Consider the following 19,883-nt stretch of genomic DNA (forward strand, 5'->3'; position numbering starts at 1 on the left):
CCACTTTGCAATATTATCTGTGGGGTATTTCCATGATTTCTCTTATAAATTATACTAAAATTATTTAGTTATTATTGCTGCTTTTTTCTGAATGTCACTAATAGGACAGAGAGGGTGGTACATATCCTCTATTAGGCAAAAAAATACACTTAAATTTGAGGAATATTTGATGAAATATCAAATAATATTAAGTGCTATAAGGTAAAAAATTATTCCCTTTTAATAGACCATGTTTTACAAAGTATCTTTCTATTTTGTGATAACATGAAATATTGACAATTTTTGTCTAGCTGCCAGATTTAGAGCTGTAACCTTATGAAGGCTGAGGAACTTTTGACCATACCTGGTCCTAGGGTAACCTCATACATGTGCAGTATGTTAGATATCAATCAGTTATTCCTGTGAGACAAAGCTAAGAGTCTGAGGACTTTACAGATTCAACATTGGTTTACTTGATTGACTTGTTTATTTATTTATAATTTATTTAATGTTGGATTACTGTTTTCCTTTACCCTAGGTCACCCATAATCCCTACTTAGGCTTCAGTATCTGATCTTGCCTTAGACTTTGAAACACTTTCTTGATTATTACCTCAGAGATCTCCTACCAAGTTTCCTTTTTTATGGTAAAATGCTCAGTGTAGCATCCTGACATCACTCTTCCATAGCTATCACTGGTATAAAAAGAAGCCTAGCTTAATAAAGATAAGTCTAGATTCCAGAGTTAGTCTAACACTAACTGCCTGAATGGAACTGAATCTTGATTCCACCATTTATTGACTCTGTGGCCTTGAGGACATTATTTAACTTCCCTGTTTAGAATTATTTTTCACATGTAAAATTGGATACTAATAGTACCTAGTTGTTGGGGATTACATGAGATCCGCCTTGTAAAATGCTTGAAATACGCAGTATAAATATATAGTTAAGTCCTCAAAACTTGTAACCATTTGCAATAGTCATTTTAAAAGTACAGCTTTATTCTTTTTTCCTCTTGCTTGCAATTGGTAGTATTTATTGTATTTCTTGCTAGGTAGGTACTGTGCCAAGAGTTTTACTTAAATTCTCTGATTCAATCTTCAAAAACTCTGAAGAATGTATTATAACTGGCAACATTTTACAGATGAGGGAACTGGTTTTGAGAGTTTGATAGGTGATTTGCCCAAGATCATACAGAGAGTAAGTGACTGAACAGAAATGGAGATAATTTCTTTATGGAAACAATGCTAGCAAAAATCAAACAAAATGCAGACACTGAAGAGCAAAGGTTCTTGGATAATGCTGAAATGTATATACAACCTTAGAATCAAAATATTTAAGAAAAAGAATAAAGACTAATGATTAAGTTAGGCAAAACTCTGGGAAACTAATAGCCAATTTTGTTCTTTCTCATAGCTTGCATTAATATAAATTAAGAAACAGTTTAGTACCAACATGGTGATAAATGTCTAATTTATGCCATGTAATTAACTCCTACCTCATCTAATATTATTATTAATATTATCATGATTATCTAACATGGTGATAACATGATTATTAACATGATTATCACATGGTGATAAATGTCTAATTTATGCCATGTAATTAACTCCTACCTCATCTAATATTATTATTAATATTATCATGATTATCTAACATTATTAGGGACCGTATGTTAGACTTTAAAAGTGACCATATTTTTAATCACCTATTTTAATTTTCAGATAGATGAGAACATCTCCACACAGCCCAAAAGTAAACACTCTACTTTTGAATCATTTTTTCTTATTATTATTTATTCACAAATTAAGTGACATTCTTGCCCTAATCTGCTCAAATTTTAAAATTTGCTACTTCTAAACCAATGCCAAATTCAGACTTTTGGCTTTAGCCAAGGAAGGAAGCTAGACAAGCCAGGAAAACAATTGGATCTGGCCCAACAACCTTCTCAGAGAGGCAAGTTTTGTCTTCGTTCCTCCATTCCCTGGGACATTTTACTTGATTTTAATGTCAGGTTTTCTTAATTCCCAGTCTGGTGCTGTCATCACTAGCATGCTTTCTATTTCTCCTCTTATAAAACTGAAGATTTACACACACCATATGTCCTTTTACATCATAGATGTTCAAATATTTTTGTACTAAATTTTTGAGCATTGAAGACATTAAAAGACCTTCAACTTCTATAATTTTTACTTCAGAGCATTTCTAGCCAACCATCTTCCTTTGTGGTATTTTTTATTGTATGATTACAAGCATTTTCTCTTCTAGCTTTCTTCCTTTTAATACCAGCTTAAGGCACAGAGTCACATTATGTAGATTGTTTTAAAGTACGTCTTGTATTTCTGTAGTTGTATAGAGTACTTGCTATTAATGCCAATGTGATTAGGTATTAAGAGCTGGGAGAATAATTGCAAGCAACCAAAGAATACCTGATGTCATGCTGTAAAGAAGAGATGTTTGCAATCTTATTTCTACTGAGCAAGACTCAATATTAGTCAAAATAAACAAGGATCTGAATATTCATAAAATGTGCTCTGTCCATCAGTATCTCAGCTTGCAACAATGACTCTACTTCAAATTACTATTTTCTTACTAAATGTTAAGCTACATGTATCTCCTTGGTATTCACAGCCTTTAGGATAACACCTAATGCATAATGGATGCTTCATAAACTTTTTTAGTGAAGAAAAACACAAAGGACCATACCCTTAAATAACTTCAAATGTAGATGGAGCTACATGATGCTTCTATAACATCTTTGAATATGCTGTTTCCTTTGATGAACTGGACTCACTGTCCTATGCGTTGAAGGAAATCTCTTCACTTGGCTAATTCTTGTCACCTCAGACATTAATCCCTTAAGAAAAAATTTTTCAATTCTAGCTTACAACACCACTTACTGTGTTCCCACAATAACCAGAATAAACTTTTATCTACCATATGATATAATTAATATAATATAATATAATATAATATAATATAATATAATATATAATTATGATATGATATGATATGATAATAGTCTCTTTACTCTTGCTTGTTGCTCACTGCTTGTACAGGCATTGTTCTATGTGCTTTACCTATAACATAATGAAATCCTTACCACAGCATTTTGAAATAGGAAACAAAACTTCATTCATATTAGAAAAGTAAAAATTTGCCTGTTCCTACAAAGAATTAAAAATCAACTAGCAAAATCTTGTCTAACTTTTGTATGAATGTTTTTATTTTTCAACCTGACTAATAGAAAAGGATCTGGGGAAAGAGTCAATAGAAATTGGAAAGTAAGTGGGAAGCTCAACTTTAAAGAATATTGAAGGTCATGTGCTGTATTTTAACCTCCTTTGTAGAATTTAATATGATGCATTTTATATAACTTAAGTATTTAAAATCTTCCCATGATCTCTCATTGCTCTTAGAACAAAAGCTATTGTTCATATCATGGCCCACCTGACTGTAAATGTCAGAACCCTTTTCAGTTCCTCAAGTATGATATGAAATTTTTTACTTTGAGGCTTTTATACTTCATTGTTCTGCCTGGAAACTCTGCCCTCCACACTTCGCACAATGACCCTCTCATTGTTTAGTTTGTGTCTCCAGTCGCATGAGAAGGCTTTCTCTCACAACACTACCTTAGTAAATTTTTCCTCTCTACCTAGTAACTCTCTCACCCAACACCCGCTCCATTCATTACATTTATCTGCTATTGTCGTATTTAATCTAAATTGTTAAAATTTAACTTAAATGTTGTATTTCCACTAATAGAATGTAAGCTCTACCAAGGGAGAACCATGTCGGGAAGATCTTATTTAGCTATATCCTCAGCACTTAGAATAGAGCCAGATATATAGTTGGCACTCAATAATATTTGAATAAGAAAGAAAAATATGTGTAAGCGACATAATTAAAACTCCCTAAATATATTTTAGACAGTATCATGGTATTTTTTAATATAAGGTTCAGAATCAATTTAACTTTCTACAGAAAAAAAATCTGATTAGGAATTCAGTCCAGTAGAGCATGAAGCAAACTGTAAATTTAAAAAAAAATTATCTGTGGAGGGGCACCTGGGTGGCTTAGTCGGTTAAGCGTCTGACTTCAGCTCAGGGCATGATCTCGATCTAGTGGTTCGTGAGTTTGAGGGTTGCCTTGGGCTTTGTGCTGACGCCCAGAGCCTGGAACCTGCTTTGGATTCTGTGTCGCCTTCTCTCTCTGGCCCTCCCCCTCTCATGCTTTGTCTCTCTCTGTCTCAAAAATGAATAAACATTTAAAAAAAATTAAAAAAAAATAAAATATCTGTGGATAAGGGGGATTCAGGAAATGGTAATCCCAAGTTTGAAAAAAGCTGATTAAACTCTTCCTTAACCAGATTAGTTATAAAGAGTTTGTATTTTCTACTTTCCCCAAATTCAGCCAAAATAGAATATTTATTATATATTTTATAGTGTGTATATATACCTTATGTATAGATGATTTACATATACATATATACTTTATATGTATTTTTTGTGTGTATATGTATATATGGTGTCTATATGATTTAAAAATGGGAAAGGATTTCAGAGCTCTTAAGGTTTTTTAAATAAACCATGTTATGTAGACTATGAGATGTTAGTTTATTTTCCATTAAAAAATACAAGAGGACTTCTACTTTGGTAAGAGAAGACTATGTAATTCAAACCAACCCTCCTGCAGAGAACAACTTTAAAAGCTGGAAAAGTCATTTTTAAGAATGTAATTGAAGTCATTAGAGAACTAACAAGTAAGCAAAGAATTATGAGTCAAGAAGAAAATACAAAGATGTGAGAAGCTAAGCAAAGCATTTGATAATGTCACCAGTCTAGGTGCATTGCAAATAGACTTTCTAGTAGCCTTTGCCAGAAACAAACATAAAACATCTCCAGAAATAGATAACATTCCAAACTTCAAATTATCTCTACATTTTTTCCTATGCAGTGTTTGGCGCGCGCGCGCGCGCGCACACACACACACACACACACACACACACACACAGGCATAGAAAGAGATGAGACAACATTGAACACCAGGAGAAACAATGGATACACATAGAGCCAACAAGATTTCAGATAATGGAGATTTTTAAAGAAATATACGTAATAACTTTAGGGATATAGAAGAAATTGAGGATTTCAACAGATACTGAACTTATAAAAATATCCAAAAGAAAAGTATAACTTAAAAAACTGAAATTAAGAACTCAATGGATAGATTTAACTACAGGTTAATCAAAACTGAGGAGAGATGGGAAAATAGGTCTGAAAGAAATATCTAGGGGCACCTGGGTGGCTCAGTCATTTGAGTGTCCGACTTCAGCTCAGGTCATGATCTCATGGGGGGCTTGTGGGTTCAATCCCCGCATCAGGCTCTGTGCTGACTGACAGCTCAGAGCCTGAAGCCTGCTTCAGATTCTGTGTCTCCCTCTCTCTCTCAGCCCCTACCCATCTTGTGCTCTCTTGCTGTCTCTCTGTCTCAAAAATAATAAACATTTTTAACAAAATCTAAATTGAAGCATGAAATGAAAGAGAATAAAAAATACAGGAAAGAGATCAGACATGCAAGATTCAGCAAAAATGTCTCACACACATGTAATTACAGTCCAAGAAGTGGTGAGAGAGAGTGTCATAAAAGTAATGTTTGAAAAGTTAATGGTTGAGAATTTACTAAAAGTGAGGAAAACTTCAAGTTGTAGATTTAAGAAACTCCATGAACCGTAAAACATAAAACATATACATTCAAAGAAAACTACACTGCAGCATATCATAGTAAAATTGCTAAAAAAGAGAGAGAAAGCAAAAAAAAGAAAAAAAAGAGATAACTTTTTTTTTAAGAGACAGAGAAAAAAAAAAGTTTGTTATCTTCAAAGGACCAGTAATAATAAATAATGAAGCTGGCTTCTGAATAGAAACGATGAAATCCAGAAGACAATTGTTATATATTATGCCACCCCCAAATTCACAGGTTGAAAGACCTAACCCTCTCATTATATTTGGAGATAAAGCTTTTAAGGAGATAATTAAGGTTAAATGAGGTCGGGTGAGTGGGTCTCTAATCTAAGAGGACTGGTATACTTATCCAAAAAGAAAGAGACATCAGGAGTATATGCTCACAGAGAAAAGACCATGTGAGGACACAATGAGAAGGTGGTCATCTATAAGCCAAGGAAAGAGGCGTCTGAGGAACTAAACTTTTAGCACTTCCATCTTAGACCTCTATCCTCCAGAACTATAAGAAAATAAATTTCTGTTCTTAAAACATCCAGTCTGTGGTATTTTGTTATGGCAGCCCAAGCTGACTAATGCACAATGTAATGATATCTTCAAAGTACTAAAAGAAATTAAGTTCCAGTGTGAAAGTCTATACCCAGCAAAACTTTCATCTTCAAAAATGAAAAACAAGGCACTCATGCCATCGAGCTCCCCATCTGCTGCTTCTCTGTACAGTCACGAGGAATAAGGAGGAGAACACCTGGATTCCTGAGCTAACCTTCACAAAGAAAATGGGGAAAGATAGTGGGTTCTGAGATAAGAAGTCCATGGCAACCTTTTTTTTTCCCCTTATCTTTGTTGTCCCTTTCTCCTTGAAAACAAAATCTCTCTGCCCATCTGTATTAGATGCCCACCTATTGCTGTATAGGAAAATTTCTGTCCTTTGAGATAGCCAATAATCCTGTCAAGGTTTCAGAGAATTATTACAATACCTTAGAAAGTTCATCATAGAGAGCATTAGTCTTCTATCTGAAGAAGGCTACATAAGATAACAAAGTAACAACTGTTTTGCACTGAGAAGTCAGGTTTGAATCTCATGTAGATACTCACTAGCTGTGGACTCATGCCTTTTGTTTTCTCATCTGTAACTGAGAACACCAGTCTTTACTTCTCATGATATTTTAAAAATTAAATGTCAATCTAAGACTTCCTAGCTAAAGATGATTGATCTGGAAACCCTCACTAAAACTTCAGGGTAGATATTTTTTAAGACACATACTAACAAATATAGGAAAGGGGAAACAGTAATATAATTTTATAGACTAGAAAACATACATATATGACTAACAGTGAGAAAGCAAAAGCTTAAACTAGCAATGAACTATGAGAACTATTTCAAACTCAGAATTTCAGGATGATGGTATTAGGCCCAGTGGAAGTAATGTGAAGAGATCTGGATTACCTGTACAAAATTTTTGAACTTAATTTTTTTTAATAGGATAAAACAGAATCTGTGACTCAGGAAATCCTTGCTTGACACCTCGCTAAAACTAAGAAGAGTAGATGTAGGTATATGTTAAATGCTAAATTCCCAACCCCTTCCCCTGTTCAGCTCCCAGAATTCTGATAATCATGTTTTTTGGTCCAGATGGGCATAACAAAATACCATAGACTAGGTGGCTTAAAACCCAGAAATTTATTTCTCACAGTTCCAGAGGCTGGGAAGGTCAAAATCAAAATACCAGCTAACATAGTTCCTAGTGAGAGCTCTCTTTCTGGCTTATGCATGGCCACTTTCTTACTATCTATGCACATGGCTTCCCCTTGGTTCATGCATGTGGAGAGAAGAGATCTCTCCATTCCTCTTCTTACAGGGCCACTAATTCCATCATGAGGGCCCCATCCTCATTACCTAATCTAACCCTAATTCCAAATGCCATCACATTGAGAGTTAAGATTTCAACACAGGAATTTTGGGGAAACATAAGCATTAATTCCATAGCACCATGCCTTTAACCTCCAGGAAAGAGATGATAAGAGTGTTTCTGGATATTCTTATCAGTCCAAGAGGAAACATTTAAATATTGACCTCAGGTATTTCCAATACAGGACTCTGGTAAGTCATCTTAAGGTGAAGCTCTCAGAAAAGGCCTCATTCACTGGTGCAGAGTTTCCTATCAACCTTACAGACCCCCTGCTCTAAAATATAAGCACACAAAGGAGGATCTGAAGCAAATTTAAACATGAAATATAGAGAAAAAAACCTAACAAATGTAATAGTCAATTTAAATAAACACTGTACCAGGTGAACAGACACTACCAGGTGAAAAGATTCTTCAAATATACAATGAATATTGCCATTGATATAAAATTGCATCCATGAAATAAGAATGAGATGCTATAATAAGAAAGAGAGGTCAGAAAACCAAAAATATCATTCTGAAAACAAAAACTTGGTATCAGAAATGAAAACTTGGCAAAAGATTAGAAGATAGTGTTAGAAGATAGTGTTAAAGAAATTTCCCAGAAATTGGAACAAAATTACAAAGTGATATGAAATATGAGAGGAAACATAGAAAAGAGACTTATTCCAGGAGGTCCAACCCTTGATAAATAATAGGAGATCCAAAAAGAGAGAAAATTCAATAACAAATAGATTGAAAGAAATGATCAGAAAAAAAAGCATTCCAAATCTCCCAAATTAAAGGATACCAGTTTCTAGATCAAGAGAACCCATTGAATGTCAGGAAAATGAATGTAAATAAACCCATCTTTATGGCATATCTGCAAAAAATGTCATAAATCTAGGGACGAATGTAAGAGCCTGAAAGTCCTCCAGAAAGAAAAACAGGTCACATGCAATGCATCAGTTATCTAAAAGCATTAATCCCAGAATCCAGAAGATAATTCAACATTCTCGGAAAAAGTTATTTCCAACCTAGAATTCTGTAAACATAGAAACTATTAATAAAATTTAAAACTATAAAACATGCCAAATCTTAGGTTATCTCCCTTGAAACTTGCTCAGCAAGTACTGGAGGAACTACTCAAAAATAAAGAAGTCAACCATGGAAAAGGCATACATGAGATCTCTCAAGGAAGGAGACAAAGGAATATTTATGGTGATGGTGAGGAGAGATCCAAGGTTGCATGGGCTTAGAGATTAAATACTTCACAATGACAGAAAACATCATGAGCAATTTCTCTGGGGGAAAAAAAATTCCTGATTGTTGTATGTGCTCAAACATAAAGGAGGTATATTCTGTAAGAAAAGAGTTTTGGGGTGACCTGTGGATATGTGTATAAAATACTAACACATGAACATATAGTAGATGAAGCCTATAGTAGATGAAACTAATGAACTAACATACATAGAAAGCTAGCCTAATGTAAAAAATGAGATAACTAAATGTGAGAAAATAAAAAAAGTTGTACAAGGCACGAAATGTTATCTGCAACTGCTGTGCTGGTTTTTCTCAGAGCAGCTGTGTATTTTGAGTTCAAATGAACATTTAAATTGATGAAACACAATAGGAAGAATACAACACTAAATTTACTCAGCTTTAAGGAAGGACAAAGGAGAGGAAACCACAAAGCATGCTTAGTATAGAGAGGACATTGTGATACCTGGGCAGAGCATCTGGTGTGTTCCAGTCCTTCTTCACTTAGGAAACACGGGGGCGTGAGAGATGAGGCTGTAAGTGTGTGGACAACTTCAGTTAAAGGAAGCCATCAGCTCTGGGGATCCCAGGAGCTTTTTATAATCATTTAGTCATGTAGTCTTCTCAACTAGTAACCCAGTCTACTTAGGGGTATATATCTAGCTCCCATTCTCTGGTTCAGTTGCATTTCATTCATCCTGCTTGCTTATTGCTTAAGATTCAATCTCAACAATGAGGTAAAAGCACTTAGTCTGATACAGCTGAATTCTCATTGATCTTACATGTGGTATAGATTAAGTTCTAACAGTTTTTTGACCCGAGGATCAAATCCTCATACCTTCCTGCAGCTGGAGGAAAACCATAGAACAAGCTATTAACCCTTCTTTTTCAGTACCTTATATGGCTGAGTGGTAAACAATACTTACATGTCATAAAAAGATAAACACTGAGTCATGGTGTAACCAAAAATTATGGTCTTTTTTAGGAACTGGGAAGAAGAGGTATATATGTGTATGGTAGAGATGTTGTAAAAGGGCTAAATCTTTATACTGTGAAGTCAATAGGTAATATAGACATATAAAAATAAGGACATCAAGATACATTCAGACCAATAGTAGAAGAAATGACTAATGGATGAATATGGTTGCCTTTAAGAGTATAAATTGGGGATAGGGAGGGGCAGAGCTGAGGATAACCATTTTCCATTCATAAAGACATGCCATCTATTACCTTGATGCTTTTTTTAAATGATTACATGAGATATTTTTTGAATCATCCATTAAAGGGTCTTGGTTTTAATGAACAGATAATAAATGAAAACATATTAAGGTAAAACAAGAATTTTATAACAAGCAAAGCAGAATTCTTCATCAATAGACCAAATCTAAGATAAATACTAACTGGTATTCTTGAGACAAAAGGAAAAAGATTCCAGATGAGATCTTGGCGATACAAGAAGTTATAAAGAACAAAGAAGGATGGATATGTAGGTAAATCCCAATGAACTTAGACCAGGAGATCTAATAATGATAGTAATTTCTGGTGAATTTTACATATTTATAGATGGGTAACAACATTTTTGCATTGTTTTTCATAACTCCGCATCAAATCATTTGCCTAGTTTTTTTCTTTAATGAGTCTTAAATTCATCTGATTCTATTTTTGCTTTCTCCACCCCAACAGAAACACATAAACTAGGAATTATATAGAACTGGATTTGGATCCCAGCCCAAACCTATGTAATTTTGGTGAATTAACCTTTCTATACTAAATTTTCTCATTAATTAATTGGATCAAATAATATATACCACATAAGTCATAGGATAAATTGAATAAAAATGTTTAGAAGATATTAGAATGATCTAGCCTTTAAATGTGGGAACTAAGACTTAATTCCTTACATTCCCTATTTAACCTACCAACACATCTTTATTGACTATCCACCATGAGCTTGGCATTGTGCAAGAAGATGAAGATAGGGTGGTGAATGAAATAAACACAGACCATGGGTAATAGAGTTCACTATCTGGTTGAAGTGGGAGCTGAGAGTATTTATAAAAACTCATGTAAGTATATAATGACACAAATGAATAAAATTCTATGGAGGAAAAGTAAAGGGAGTTCATTATGAATCTAGCCCAATCAGATAAGGGAAGAAGTGACACTGAATTTGAAGTTCAAGAAGCAGCAACTAGGCAAAGGGGGTAGTTGTATATAACAAGTGTGTGGGCCTGTTGAAAGACTTTGAAGACAAGGATAGCCTACACCATTCAAGGAATTGAAAGAAGGCTGGTATGGCCAGAGATGAAGTTGGCAGGGAACAGAGCAATTTTAGTCCATTACTTTTGGTCCATGTTGAAGAATTGACCTTCGGTATTACAAGAACAACAGTCAATGTAAGCAAAAGATGAAATGGTCAGATTTGTTCTTGTTGCGGTTGTGGAACATGTGTTGTAGAGAACAGTTAGAAAGGAAATAAGAGTGAACATTAAGACCAGATTGAAGGTCACTGCAGTAGTCTAGCGTGGAGATGGTGGCTTAGACTAGGGGAAACACAGTAGACATGGAGGGATAAGGGGAAAAAGCAAAGAAATCGTGGCCACAGAGTATGAGTATATTTCACTTGCTCTCACCCATTGAATGAGAACAATAATACCTATCCCATAGAATAGTTGTGGGGAATGAAGTCACTGCTGAGCATAGTGCTCAGTATGTGGCAGCAGTCGTTACTTTTATTTCCAGTAGCAGTTACAAAGATCACTGTAACCTGCTCTTTCTTAATAAATGGTTTCCCACTTCCTTCCCAAAGCTAAAATTTTCCTCCTTGCTTTGGATGTTATTCTGCCTGATGCCATGATACTCTGCATGTTTAGTTATCTCCTGTCTTTTGTTTCTTGGCCTTCCTAAAATCAACCTATGAGGAGGCTACAGGTCTGCCATTGAACATGTGATGCTCCTTTTCAAGCTGTTACCCTTCAAGCTACGTCTCTCTCTCTCTCTCTCTCTCTCTCTCTCTCTCTCTCTCTCTCTCTCTTTTTTTTTCTTAGCAACCTCCTTAGGCAGTCTAATCAGGGCCTTTGTTCCCCACCTTCTAATCATTCTGTATTTTTTATTTCTTCAGTAAGCATCTTTGAGCTTCTGTTTTCTTTCATTGTACCTGAGACTGGAGGCACAAGTAAAAATCAGTTCCTGCTTCAGAGGCTCAGCCTACTGAGAGACAAACTAATAAGCTGAAACTGAGCATGTCATGTACAATACATTTGTAAAGTTATGCAGACTGTATACTCTGGTCACATCCGCATCATTCTCTTCAAACTGTATTCATTACAGTAATCAGCGTTTACCTCTTAATTGCTAAACTCAGGAATCTCTTTTCTGCCCTCATTCTACTTACCCTTTCTTCAGGAATTTCTCTACCTAGAATTTCTCTTCTCCCTTTTTATGTTCATCCCGCTCTCCTGAATCTCCTGTTTATCTGGCCACTCTTTTTTAGTTGTCTTCTGTGCCTGTTTCTGTGTCTTAAATATCAATATCCCATGGAATTTTGTCTCTGATCTTAGTATATTCAATCCACATATTTGTTTACTCATATAGCCAATGTTTACTTGGTCAGATATTATACTTCGATATACATATGCAAAAGCAAACATCGTGGAAGTACAAATCATACCTATTCCACTGGCATCATGAAAATATCAAGATACAATGCCTAATCCTCTCACATACTGTATGTTTAGAGGCAAAGATAACTAAATGTCTATCCCCATCCTTCCCCTTTTGATTTGTCTAGGCACTTCAAACCCAGTAGGTTTAACATGAAGTATATTTCTTCCACTCTCTCTACCTGTTTGATACTTTCTTTCCATCTGTTAGTAGTATCATTAGGTATTCACTCAACCTAGAAAACTCAAGATAATCTTAATTCTGTTCTCCTCCTTACTCACTGAATATAAGCACCACCTCACATCAGCCAATGCCTGCAATGTCTCTTACTTTGAAATACTGTAATAGCCTGCTTTGTAGTATCTGCATTTTGTTCAGTGTTGTAAATGCTGTCATCTATGTTTGCACTGCAATGTCTTTCTAAACTATAATTCTGCATATAGCATAACCCATCTTAAAATCTTGTAATGCCTTTCTGTTTCCTCTAGAATGAATTCCGAAGTCTTAAGCATACAGTGAGCTTTACATACATTTCCCAGCCTACCTTTCCATTACTACCTTGTAGCATCTCCCCACTCCCTGAAATATCCTCTAACCATATTGAACTTTGTATACTATATCTATATGATATATCTCTAATGCTTATTCTTACCTTTCCAGTTTCAGACTTTTGCTTATCCTTCATGACTCAGATAAATGTCATTTCATCTGTACATCATTCCTAATACCACCTCCCATAGGCCTTTGCCTATCTTTCTTTAATATTGTCCTATAACTATATGTTTTTATCTATTTCCTCCCCTGACTATAAATCTTTCCAAGGTCATGGATCCAGTCTTAGTCATATTTCTGTTTCCTCCGATCCCCAAAGCCTAGCCTAACAGTATTAGATTCATCCATACTAGGCACTCAATAAGTATTTGTTGAATTAATAAACAGTTCTGACTTAAAAAAAATATCTTTGGATTCTCAGAAACACTCTTCCTGCCAATTGGTATTACTCAAAGTCAGATATTGGCCTGTTCCCAACTTAAACTTACAACTCATTCAGTGTTCACATTCAAGCTTTAGGTCCCACTGTCTCAGCCACCCTTTGGGTCTATTTAGCAAACTTTGGAATTCATTTAATCATTTCCTACTTAAGCCTCACCAGCTGTGAGGGTTTGGATCTTGAATAATTTCATCATTATGAACAGTATCCCTTCGTTTTAAAGCTTCCTAGTTTTTTAAACATTTTGGAAGGATAGAGATGAGTAATATATTGAAGTCAAGGTATGTTTTTGTGTTTCTAGAAAACTAAATATTTTCTATTTTCCATTGAGATTTTAGAGTAGTTTAATAGACTCGGGAGACCCCATGTGTTTCCCCCAAAGCTTCACTACCTTCTCCAAGATTTTTTAAAATCATTATTTTAATTATAAAATGATACTCAACCTAATGGGTAAGAGAGTAAGGTGTGGAGCTGACTGCCTAGGTTTAAATCCCAACTCCACCCCTTGCTAGAGGTATGGCTTTGTCATACACTAACCTTTCTGTATGTCTTTCCACATTGATGAAATTGGCATAATGATGTGACAATGCACAGGTCTCAGGGTCAAGTAAATTGATCAGTACATATGAAATGCTGGGAATAGTACCTAATGTATAGCAAGCTCAATACATTTTCACCGTTGCTATTATCAGGAACGGTAGCCATTTTCAATGAAATTTGTACAATTTAGAATTCGATTATAGTAACTGGATACATTTTGAAACATTATACTTTAAAATATGATGTATGTGTGTAGGGGAAATTTATTATTCTGTTTTGCTGATCATTTTTACATGGAAAGGGATTTTCCAGATGAGGGTAAATGCATATACTTGAATGAATAGACAAGATACTGATTGTGGTCAGTGATTCATTCTATTCTGAATTTTAGCTGGACAAATTTGACAGGCAGCCTTAATCCAGACTTTTAAAAGTGATGTCAGTCAATCAATCAGTCACACTTCTGGCATTAACCTCCCACCCCCAATGTATATGCAATCTCTTGTCATTTCTTTTCTTCACTCTGTATAAGGTCTTGAACTTAGGTAGCCCATTGAAGCATGAATTAAAGAAGAAAACTGATATCTTTAAACATTCCAGTAATAAATCTAATTACAAAAATTAACTTAGTTTTTATCCCCCACTTAGAGATAAAATATTTTGATTCAGATATTGATATATGTTTTGTAAAGATAAAATTTATTTTGCAATTTTATTCAAGAATAGAAGAAACTAACACTTTCAGAATTGCTGAACAAGGGCAGTGAATTGATTTTCTACAAATCTTGTGATTCTAAGATTTATAATTTTTAATAGTTTTGAGGTATTATCAATATTATATAGAAATAAAATTATCCCTTGAAGCTTTCCAAAATATATCCTGTGGTTTTTTTTTTTTTTTTGCATCTGTGAGATTTCCCTATTTAAAGAGAAAAGATTATATCAAGTACTATTTACAAATTAAGTGAGTTACTATCATAAGTAATATTTAGTCTTAATTTTAAGAAATTAAAACCTATTTACCATGGAACCATCATATAATCATCACCCAAATGCTGAGCTCAAAGTTTATATCAGGGTCAAAGTTGCTGGTCACTCAGAATTGCCACTTGTAAATGACATGCTTGTGTTTAAATGGAATTATTTGTTTGTGCTGGTGTATACCTTGAAGTTGCTTTCCAATTTCATGTTGCGCTTGCTTCCATTATCATGTATCTGTACATGGGCATATATACAAACGTCCACCTGATAAACAGAGTTCTTATTTTTGGCATGCAATGTTAAATTGGAATCTATACATGCTTCCTTAAATTTGCTTGTCTTAACAGATACTATATCCCTTAAATCTTAACTTTATGTGTTTTTTTCCTTCGATATATTTCTGTTAATTTTAGGAGCATAAATGTTTAAGTATATTAATTATGTAAGCTTTTTCTCTTGCTGTATGTATGTGTTAATTTATACATTTGAATATTTCAATATTTAAAATATGTAACCTGAATGTTCATAGTAAAAATGCCATGCATTTGGAGCCTTAGATCTAAGAGATTTGAATGTGTTCTCCAAAATATCTATAAAAATCTTACCCGTCTGCACCGTTTCTTCGAAGAGGAAAAATGTTCTTGTTTAAAAAATACTAATAGTCATCTCCAAAATAAGTGGTCCAATCATCTCTGAGTTTAAAATGTTTTCCTTTGAGAAGTATGTAAAAACACCTGAATTATTTTCCTATAACTCATCTCACCCATAATAATAAGAAAATGTAGAAATAGAAACAATGACAGGGGTTGGTATATAAGAAGGAAAATAGAGGCTTTTATATTTTTTTATTTGACTATTAGCTAAAATTGTATGTGCCAAGATTTAGGTTAGTTGAAACCCCCTACAAAGGGGCTTATGGAAACAGTAACTGATCTTTCTAACATTGTGTTTTTTAATACACCACGAGAATGCACTTCCCCAAAAGTCTAAGATCCCTATCTTGGGATGTGATGAAATGCTTTTTAAAAATCTATAGTAGAGGAGAAACACCTTTCTTAAAATTTTAAATCATGTCTTTAACATGAGTTCTCACAATAGAGCCCGGCAGACTGAAATATTTTCTCATTTTTTAAGGGAATTAATGGCTCTCCACCAGCCCTTTAACATGTAAAATGAGTAAGTTACTTGTGTCCAGTACATCCAAAAAAGAGCCAGGATAAAATAAACATAAGGGGTTGGATATCTTGGAAAAAATCTGTCATGGGTTTGGGTTAATCATCTCCAGAAGAAATTCAACTTGATGCCTGAAATGTAAGACTTCTTGGAGAAAGCAGAAAGGCCTGAGGCAGTGTTGATCTGAAGGAGTGCTCTCCATGGGTCAGAGCTGCTCTGCTGGCAGAGTGCAAACCCAGTTCACAACCGAGGCCTCTGAAAAGTTGTAAAAGACTGCAGGGGCCTTCCAGTGCACGCACTCCAGCTTTGGTTACATAGTTTTAATAGCCCAGTTTCTTATTATAAAATAAAACTTAAAAATAAAATCTGTGCCTAATTTTCCAACTTTCTGTCTGTCAGTGATAGGATTGCTTCCTTTAACATTTGTGGAAGAAAACATCGACTTTAGTGATCACTTTAGTGATCATATATAAAAGTTATATAAATATGGAATACCTTTATTTGGTGCAATTTTCATAATGTTCTATTCTTGGGCACCCAAACACTGGGAAAGTGAGTTTTTTAAGTGATACTTTGGCTTAATTCTCTTCTACCACTTTTCATCCATTTTTAAAATATAGTTTCCAGCCACAAACTCCTCTTCTCTCCTAAAATCCCTAATACTACATGCCTTGGAAGCTGTGCAAAATGATAACTTTGATTTCCAATAATGATCATGGACTTCAGGAAAACTGATCTAGTGCTAAATGAGTCAGATCCAGTATTTACTCATTTTGCACCAACTTCCTCTTATTTTGCCTATTTCCATCATCAGAGATAGACTGTATTCACTTGAAATAATATCAGGTGAATATAAAAAAAAAAAGAAGACCTATCACAGGCTTCACTTAATCATTATTATACCGGAATAACTACACAATTTTATCCTGTGTGATAGTAAAATCTGCTGCAAACTTATATGGCAAGTTTTAAGTGTACTTCAAAAGATATGTAACATAGAGGAATAACTTTTATGTTCCCTTTGCTTTTACCCCCAGTTATATAGCACCCTACTGCCCAGAGACTTATATTATCCCTAGACTTAGATGTTAAGTAAAATATCTATGCATATTATGCATATCCTAAACACTGTTCCTTTTTTGCAGATGTATAAGGCTGTTCATGTGCACTCTTATAATCTTTCTGTTTATACTCTGTAGATTTTTCTTAAAATTGCTGTAATCATATAGGCATAAGCTGACTAATTCCAGTAAAGAAACTTCAACCTTTTAACAACATAGGAGTCAATCATTTCAATGAATAGAGTTCTAAGTGCTGAAGCATTTCAAATCCTTTTTCATTTGACCACTCAGTGACCTGATAACTATTTCCTGTCCCTAAATAAGGTTGTGACCCAGGTCTTAGAGTGCGAAACTCAGATAATTTTAGAAACAAGTCAAATGCCATAGAACTAAAGAAATAGAAGACAGTTTGACTAAAATTATTCCTTTTAAAGTGGAATTATTTATCTTAAATATGAAAGAATCGAAATTAAATATATTACCTTCTATTTGTTCATCACATTTAAAACTACCAAAATCATTGATTTTATTGCCCAATATGATGGAAAATCACCAGCTGTCTCTAAAAGATTATAGTATAATTTCTAATTTCTATTCCTTTAAGGTATTCAGATTGTAAAATGAATAATTAAGTAAATAAAATACAAATAATAATATTTCAATAACTCACTGGAATAGTTTGAGAATGGTGATGTTACAAATTAACTCCAATTAGATGTGTATACATGTATGGGTGTGTGTGTGGATGAATGTAATCTTCTGTTTTCATTAGAGTTTAAAACTACAGAAAGAAGAAAATCATAAAAGAATAACAACAAAAACTAAGTACATTTCAGAAAGTATGGCAGGAATGTTTCTACTCACCTATTTTAGCTGCTAAAATGCCTTTGGCAATTGGATTAGGGGAAGGAAGACTCTTACAAGTGCATTTTGCTGATCTGAAAATGTAATTGACTATAGTTTGTTTTGATAATTTTTTTTTTGCTTTTTCATAACTTGGATGTGAAATAAAATGTTATGAAATGTTAATTATTTTAATGAGGTCAAGAAGTGTTTCCTTATAATAACAGTTTTAATGTTTAACATACATTTGATACTTTTCCCCCTTGTATAGTTAATAAACTTATGAATTAAGAATATATTAGAACTAAACTTCAAAATATGATTTTTAGAAAGTAAATGTTGGGAAAAGCCTCTGAAATTGACACTTAGTCTGAGCCATTTAAGCTGAGATTTACACTTTTCACAGGGATCACGCAATTCATCAGACAATTTAAATTGTCAGTTTTGATCTCACACATTCTAAAGAATCATGATAAATTAAGAAACTAGTGCTATAGGGCTGGTTAAATAGTAAGAAAACTATTATCTTAGACCGTGTTTAGAATATGATGTGCCATATTATTCTTAAGAAGCATGCTTTTCTATTGTTAATATACTAATTATACAGCCATGAAAAAACAGAATTTCACTCTTACTCAGTTGAATGTCGAACTATTGCCAATTTTAATCTTTCAGTTTTATAATTTGGATTATTGTATGTTTTATTGAACCATGTCATGAAGTTGTGTATATGTATGTACACATTGTGTGGGTGTGTGTAATTTAAATACTAACTATAAGAATTTTCAGGAGTGAAATATAAATTAATACAAAATAAATTCAAGCATTGAGCCCTTGCTTTTCTTGTTTCTTGGAATTTATATGAACAAAAGAGAGCCCAGGAATGTATGATTTTTCAGCATGATTTGTGGAAAATATGTAGAGAAGTAAAACTTATAGTAAAAACAATCTCCCAAGGATTTTTATTTAAATTAAGCAATAACTAAAATGGTAGCATAACTAAAGATATTTTAAACATTAAGTTAAATACATGGACTAAAATTAAAAATAAAATAAATTTGCAAGTGTGATTTGAGATTTCTTAAAATGTGGTGGTAATAATTCATAAACTCCAAATTGCTGTAAGGAAAATGTGAACCAATATTGTACATTATGTATCTCATATAAATACCTGAATGCAACTCTTTCCCATATATTTTATTTTCCATATTTGATTTAATTGCATGTTTTAGCTACTTATTTATAACTATACCTTTTGTTATATATTAATTACTTTTGTAAGTTTTGCAACTTTTATCCAAAATTACTATTCTGAATTGACCTGCTTTTGTATAAGGTATATGCAATGATACATAAATGGTAATTACCTGACAAAATTTGAGATTATTTAATTTGAATATGAGACTATTTTCCTTGTTATTTAAGTATAAAGCACTTTATGCATTAACAGTATGGAATTTAAATTTATTATCACTATGGTCAAAATGTTAAAATTACAGTTTAGAGCAAATAATAAAATAGAATTAAATGAAAAATTCATGCATTTAAATGAAGGTTTGTTGTTGTTAAGGTCAGAAAACAAAAAATTATTAAGCATTCACTTGATCTAAAGAAAATTGCAGTGGTAAATTTAAAAACTGTAAGGGATTAAGACTAGAAAGTAAGCTCTAAGTACCAAGAAAAAGAACTCAGATTTAACCTACAGATGACCTGGGCTTGTTTGTTCAGATGACAATTCTAAAAGTGTGCAGGGAATATTCTTGTTT

The 19,883-nt window shown here is 33.6% G+C and overlaps 1 protein-coding gene across 6 annotated transcripts in view; it reads left to right on the forward strand.

Annotated features, from left to right (window-relative positions):
- LRRIQ1 (leucine rich repeats and IQ motif containing 1) overlaps window positions 1-19,883 on the forward strand; it is a 230,785-nt gene that overhangs the window by 123,214 nt on the left and 87,688 nt on the right. The gene's annotated exons all lie outside the window — the stretch shown is intronic.

This window comes from Acinonyx jubatus, chromosome B4 (genome assembly GCF_027475565.1).
Source record: "Acinonyx jubatus isolate Ajub_Pintada_27869175 chromosome B4, VMU_Ajub_asm_v1.0, whole genome shotgun sequence".
NCBI classification, from domain to species: domain Eukaryota; kingdom Metazoa; phylum Chordata; class Mammalia; order Carnivora; family Felidae; genus Acinonyx; species Acinonyx jubatus.